Below are 7,796 nucleotides of genomic sequence, written 5' to 3'. Positions count from 1 at the left end.
TGTCCATCTCAATAATTTTGTTGAATTATGTGAAATGCAAAAATATAAGGATATAGATGGTGACATTATAAAATTAAAATTGTTTCCTTTCTCATTAAGAGGAAGAGCTAAAGATTGGTTGCTATCTCTGCCTAAGAATAGTATTGATTCATGGATTAAATGCAACGATGCTTTTATTGGTAGATATTATCCCCCTGCTAAAATTATATCTTTAAGGAGTAGCATAATGAATTTTAAACAATTGGATAATGAGCATGTTGCACAAGCATGGGAAATAATGAAATCTTTGGTTAAAAATTGCCAACCCATGGACTGACTACTTGGATGATCATCCAAACCTTTTATGCAGGACTGAATTTTTCTTCGCGGAACCTATTGGATTCAGCTGCTGGAGGTACCTTTATGTCCATCACTCTTGGGGAAGTAACAAAGCTTCTTGATAATATGATGATTAATTACTCTGAATGGCACACGGAAAGAGCTCCACAAGGTAAGAAGGTAAATTCTGTCGAAGAAACCTCTTCCTTGAGTGATAAGATTGATGCTATTATGTCTATGCTTGTGAATGATAGGATAAATGTTGATTCTAATAATGTTCCTTTAGCTTTATTGGTTGCCCAAGAAGAACATGTTGATGTGAACTTCATTAAAAATAATAATTTCAACAACAATGCTTATCGGAACAATTCTAGTAACAACTATAGGCCATATCCTTATAATAATGGCAACGCCTATGGTAATTCTTATGGGAATTCTTACAACAATAATAGGAACACACCCCCTGGACTTGAAGCCATGCTTAAGGAATTTATTAGTACACAAACTGCTTTTAACAAATCTGTTGAAGAAAAGCTTGGGAAAATTGATATACTTGCTTCTAAAGTCGATAGTCTTGCTGCTGATGTTGATATGTTGAAATCGAAAGTTATGCCTAATGAAAATCATAATAATAAAATTGTTACTACAGAAAATGCCATCCAAGTTAGAATTAATGAGAATATAAGATTGATGGCCGGATTGCGTGCTAGGTGGGAAAGAGAAGAAAATGAAAAAGAAGATAATATAGCTAAAGTTTGGACTATTACCACCACTAGTAATGCTAATGCTTCACATGTTGCTGCACCTCCTACTATTAATGGTAAAATAATTGGTGTTGACAATGTTTTCACTTCTAATGCAAAGCGCGAAAAACTGCCTGAAACTGCTAAAACTGCTGAAACTGCCTGTGATAAAACTGCTGAATTTTTTTCCAACATTGGGGATAATGATCCCATTGCTTTCGATTATAATGGTTTGGACTTTGATGATTGCCACATCTCTGAAGTTATAAAGTTCTTAGAAAAACTTGCTAAGAGTCCTAATGCTAGTGCTATAAATTTGGCTTTCACGAAACATATTACAAATGCTCTCATAAAAGCTAGAGAAGAGAAACTAAATCGCGAAACTTCTATTCCTAGGAAGCTAGAGGATGGTTGGGAGTCCATCATTAAGATGAAGGTCAATGACTTTGATTGTAACGCTTTATGTGATCTTGGTGCAAGTATTTCCGTTATGCCTAAGAAAATCTATAATATGCTTGACTTGCCACCATTGAAAAATTGTTATTTGGATGTTAATCTTGCTGATAATTCTACAAAGAAACCTTTGGGGAGAGTTGATAATGTTCGCATTACCGTTAACAATAATCTTGTCCCCGTTGATTTTGTTGTCTTGGATATTGAATGCAATGCATCTTGTCCTATTATATTGGGAAGACCTTTTCTTCGAACTGTTGGTGCTATCATTGATATGAAGGAAGGTAATATTAAATATCAATTTCCTCTCAAGAAAGGTATGGAACACTTCCCTAGAAAGAGAATGAAGTTACCTTTTGATTCTATTATTAGAACAAGTTATGATGTTGATGCTTCGTCTCTTGATAATACTTGATATACACTTTCTGCGCCTAGCTGAAAGGCGTTAAAGAAAAGCGCTTATGGGAGACAACCCATGTTTTTACTACAGTACTTTTATTTTATATTTGAGTCTTGGAAGTTGTTACTACTGTAGCAACCTCTCCTTATCTTAGTTTTGTGCATTGTTGTGCCAAGTAAAGTCGTTGATAGCAAGGTTCATACTAGATTTGGATTACTGCGCAGAAACAGATTTCTTTGCTATCACGAATCTGGTCCTAATTCTCTGTAGGTAACTCAGAAAATTATGCCAATTTACGTGAGTGATCCTCAGATATGTACGCAACTTTCATTCAATTTGAGCATTTTCATTTGAGCAAGTCTGGTGCCTCTTAGAAATTTGTCTTTACGAACTGTTCTGTTTTGACAGATTCTGCCTTTTATTTCGCATTGCCTGTTTTGCTATGCTTGATGGATTTTTCGATTCCATTGACTTTCAGTAGCTTTGTGCAATGTCCAGAAGTGTTAAGAATGATTGTGTCACCTCTGAACATGTAAGTTTTGATTGTGCACTAACCCTCTAATGAGTTGTTTTGAGTTAGGTGTGGAGGAAGTTTTCAAGGATCAAGAGAGGGAGATGATACAATATGATCAAGGAGAGTGAAAGCTCTAAGCTTGGGGATGCCCCGGTGGTTCACCCCTGCATATTTCAAGAATACTCAAGCGTCTAAGCTTGGGGATGCCCAAGGCATCCCCTTCTTCATCGACAACATTATCAGGTCCTCTAGTGAAACTATATTTTTATTCCATCACATCTTATGTACTTCGCTTGGAGCGTCGGTTTGTTTTTGTTTTTGTTTTGTTTGAATAAAATGGATCCTAGCATTCATTGTGTGGGAGAGAGACACGCTCCGCTGTTGCATATGGACAAATATGTCCTTAGGCTTTACTCATAGTATTCATGGCGAAGGTTGAATCTTCTTCGTTAAATTGTTATATGGTTGGAATTGGAAAATGATACATGTAGTAATTGCTAAAATATCTTGGATAATGTGATACTTGGCAATTGTTGTGCTCATGTTTAAGCTCTTGCATCATGTACTTTGCACTTATTAATGAAGAAATACATAGAGCTTGCTAAATTTTGGTTTGCATAATTGGTCTCTCTAAGGTCTAGATAATTTCTAGTATTGAGTTTGAACAACAAGGAAGACGGTGTAGAGTCTTATAATGTTTACAATATGTCTTTTATGTGAGTTTTGCTGCACCGGTTCATCCTTGTGTTTCTTTCAAATAACCTTGCTAGCCTAAGCCTTGTATCGAGAGGGAATACTTCTCATGCATCCAAAATCCTTGAGCCAACCACTATGCCATTTGTGTCCACCATACCTACCTACTACATGGTATTTCTCCGCCATTCCAAAGTAAATTGCTTGAGTGCTACCTTTAAAATTTCCATTCTTCACCTTTACAATATATAGCTCATGGGACAAATAGCCTAAAAACTATTGTGGTATTGAATATGTACTTATGCACTTTATCTCTTATTAAGTTGCTTGTTGTGCGATAACCATGTTCCTGGGGACGCCATCAACTACTCTTTGTTGAATATCATGTGAGTTGCTATGCATGTCCGTCTTGTCTGAAGTAAGGGAGATTTACTGCTAGAATGGTTAGAGCATGCATAATGTTAGAGAAGAACATTGGGCCGCTAACTAAAGCCATGATCCATGGTGGAAGTTTCAGTTTTGGACAAACATCCTCAATCTCATATGAGAAAATTAATTGTGGCTACATGCTTATGCATAAAAGAGGAGTCCATTATCTGTTGTCTATGTTGTCCCGGTATGGATGTCTAACTTGAGAATAATCAATAGCGAGAAATCCGATGCGAGCTTTCTCCTTAGACCTTTGTACAGGCGGCATAGAGGTACCCCTTTGTGACACTTGGTTAAAACATGTGCATTGCGATGATAATCCAGGTAATCCGAGCTAATTAGGACAAGGTGCGGGCACTATTAGTATACTATGCATGAGGCTTGCAACTTGTAGGATATAATTTACATAACACATATGCTTTATTACTACCGTTGACAAAATTGTTTCTTGTTTTCAAAACCAAAGCTCTAGCACAAATATATCAATCGATGCTTCCCTCTGCGAAGGGCCATTCTTTTACTTTTATGTTGAGTCAGTTCACCTATTTCTCTCCATCTCAAGAAGCAAACACTTGTGTGAACTGTGCATTGATTCCTACATACTTGCATATTGCACTTGTTATATTACTTTGCATTGACAAATATCCATGAGATATACATGTTACAAGTTAAAAGCAGCCGCTGAAACTTAATCTTCCTTTGTGTTGCTTCAATACCTTTACTTTGAATTATTGCTTTATGAGTTAACTATTATGCAAGACTTATTTATGCTTGTCTTGAAAGTACTATTCATGAAAAGTCTTGGCTTTATGATTCATTTGTTTACTCATGTCATTTACATTGTTTTGATCGCTGCATTCATTACATATGCTTACAATAGTATGATCAAGGTTATGATGGCATGTCACTCCAGAAATTATCTTTGTTATCGTTTACCCTTCGGACGACGCAGACACTAAGCTTGGGGATGCTGATACGTCTCCGACGTATCGATAATTTCTTATGTTCCATGCCACATTATTGATGATATCTACATGTTTTATGCATACTTTATGTCATATTTATGCATTTTCCGGCACTAACCTATTAACGAGATGCCGAAGAGCCAGTTGCTGTTTTCTACTGTTTTTGGTTTCAGAAATCCTAGTAAGGAAATATTCTCGGAATTGGACGAAATCAACGCCTAGGGGCCTATTTTCACATGAAGCTTCCAGAAGACCGAAGGGAAGACGAAGTGGGGCCACGGGGCGCCGCCACACTAGGGCGGCGCGGCCCAAGGGGGGCCCGCGCCGGCCTAGCGTGTGGGGCCCCCGTGTGGCCCCCTGACCTGCCCTTCTGCCTACATATAGTCTTCGTCGCGAAACCCCCAGTACCGAGAGCCACGATACGGAAAACCTTCCAGAGACGCCGCCGCCGCCAATCCCATCTCGGGGGATTCAGGAGATCGCCTCCGGCACCCTGCCGGAGAGGGGAATCATCTCCCGGAGGACTCTTCACCGCCGTGGTCGCCTCCGGAGTGATGAGTGAGTAGTTCACCCCTGGACTATGGGTCCATAGCAGTAGCTAGATGGTTGTCTTCTCCTCATTATGCTTCATTGTCGGGTCTTGTGAGCTACCTAACATGATCAAGATCATCTATCTGTAATACTATATGTTGTGTTTGTTGGGATCCGATGGATAGAGAATACTATGTTATGTTGATTATCAATCTATTACCTATGTGTTGTTTATGATCTTGCATGCTCTCCGTTATTAGTAGATGCTCTGGCCAAGTTTTTACTCTTAACTCCAAGAGGGAGTATTTATGCTCGATAGTGGGTTCATGCCTCCATTAAATCTGGGACGATGTGATGAAAGTTCTAAGGTTGTGGATGTGCTGTTGCCACTAGGGATAAAACATTGATGCTATGTCCGAGGATGTAGTTATTGATTACATTACGCACCATACTTAATGCAATTGTCTGTTGTTTGCAACTTAATACTGGAAGGGGTTCGGATGATAACCTGAAGGTGGACTTTTTAGGCATAGATGCATGCTGGATAGCGGTCTATGTACTTTGTCGTAATGCCCAATTAAATCTCACAATACTCATCATATCATGTATGTGCATTGTCATGCCCTCTCTATTTGTCAATTGCCCAACTGTAATTTGTTCACCCAACATGCTATTTATCTTATGGGAGAGACACCTCTAGTGAACTGTGGACCCCGGTCCATTCTTTTACATCGAATACAATCTACTGCAATACTTGTTCTACTGTTCTCTGCAAACAATCATCATCCACACTATACATCTAATCCTTTGTTACAGCAAGCCGGTGAAATTGACAACCTCACTGTTTCGTTGGGACAAAGTACTTTGGTTGTGTTGTGCAGGTTCCACGTTGGCGCCGGAATCCCTGGTGTTGCGCCGCACTACATCTCGCCGCCATCAACCTTCAACGTGCTTCTTGGCTCCTACTGGTTCGATAAACCTTAGTTTCTTACTGAGGGAAAACTTGCCGCTGTACGCATCACACCTTCCTCTTGGGGTTCCCAACGGTCGCGTGCTGTACGCGTATCATTCGCGAACCGTAGGGTGACACACTTAAGGTTTGATGTCGTTTAAGTAGATATGGAATATGGAATGGAGTTCGAAGTTTTGTTCGGAGTCTCGGATGGGATCCAGGACATCACGAGGAGGCCCGGAATGGTCTGGAGAATAAGATTCATATATAGGAAGTCATATTCCAAGTTTGGAAATGATCCGGTGCATTTATGGCAGGTTCTAGAAGGTTCTAGAAAAGTCCGGAAGAAATCACTATGGAAGGCGGAGTCCCGGAGGGACTCCACTAGCTAGGCCGGCCAACCCTAAGGGGGTGGAGTCCCAGGTGGACTACACCATAGGTGGCCAGCCACCCCACCTAAAGGAAAGGTGGGAGTCCCACCTTGGGTTGGACTTCCCCCTTGAGTAGGTTTCCCACCTATAGGAGGTTTTGTTGTTGGGGTCTTATTCGAAGACTTGGACTACAACTCTTGGGGATTTCCACCTATATAATGAGGAGGAGAGGGAGGGGCAGCCACTCTTGGCCGCACCACCTAGGGCTGCCCATGGCCGGCGCCCTAGCCACCCCCTCTCCCCAAACCCTAGCCTCTCCTCCTCCACATAATACTCCCGCAGCGCATAGGCGAAGCCCTGCCGGAGTTCTCCACCACCACCGTCACCACGCCGTCGTGCTGCCGGGATTCCGAGGAGGATCTACTACTTCCGCTGCCCGCTGGAACGGGGATAAGGACATCGTCATCAACACCAAACGTGTGACCGAGTACGGAGGTGCTGCCCGATTGTGGCACCGTCAAGATCTTCTACGCGCTTTTGAAAGCGGCAAGTGATCGTCTACCGCAGCAACGAGAGCCTCCTCTTGTAGGCTTTGGAAATCTTCAAGGGTTAGTCTCGTTCATCCCCTCGTTGCTCCCGTCTTCTAGATTTCATCTTGGCTTGGATTGCGTTCTCGCGGTAGGAAATTTTTTGTTTTCTATGCTACGAATCCCTACAGTGGTATCAGAGCCGTGTCTATGCATAGATGGTTGCACAAGTAGAACACAATTGTTTTGTGGGCATTGATGCTTTGTTGTCTTTAGTTCAAATACTTTGCATCTTTGTGGCATGGTGGGATGAAGCGGCTCGGGCTAACTTTACATGACCGCGTTCATGAGACTTGCTCCATGTTCGACATGCAACTTGTATTGCATAAGTGGCTTTGCGGGTGTCTGTCTCTCCCACCATAGTGAAGATTCAATTTACTCTTTCTATTGACAACATTAGTATCACCGTTGTGGTTCATGTTCGTAGGTAGATTGTATCTTACTCGAAAACCCTAAACCACGTAAAATATGCAAACCAAATTAGAGACGTCTAACTTGTTTTTGCAGGGTTTGGTGATGTGATATGGCAATGATGTGATGATAAATATGTATGAGATGATCATTATTGTATTGTGGCAACCAGCAGGAGCCTTATGGTTGTCTTTAAATTTCATGTTGAGTAGTATTTCAAAGTGGTTGTAATAGTTGCTACATGAGGTGAACAACCATGAAGACGGCGCCATGGACCTTGACGCTACGCTGACGATGATGGAGATCATGCCCGTTGATGATGGAGATCATGTCCGTGCTTTGGAGATGAAGATCGAAGGCGCAAAGACTAAAGGGCCATATCATATCACATATGAATTGCATGTGATGTTAATCCTTTATGCATCTTAT

This window comes from Lolium perenne, chromosome 3 (assembly GCF_019359855.2).
Source record: "Lolium perenne isolate Kyuss_39 chromosome 3, Kyuss_2.0, whole genome shotgun sequence".
In the NCBI taxonomy this organism is placed as follows: domain Eukaryota; kingdom Viridiplantae; phylum Streptophyta; class Magnoliopsida; order Poales; family Poaceae; genus Lolium; species Lolium perenne.
This window is presented reverse-complemented; position numbering follows the sequence as displayed.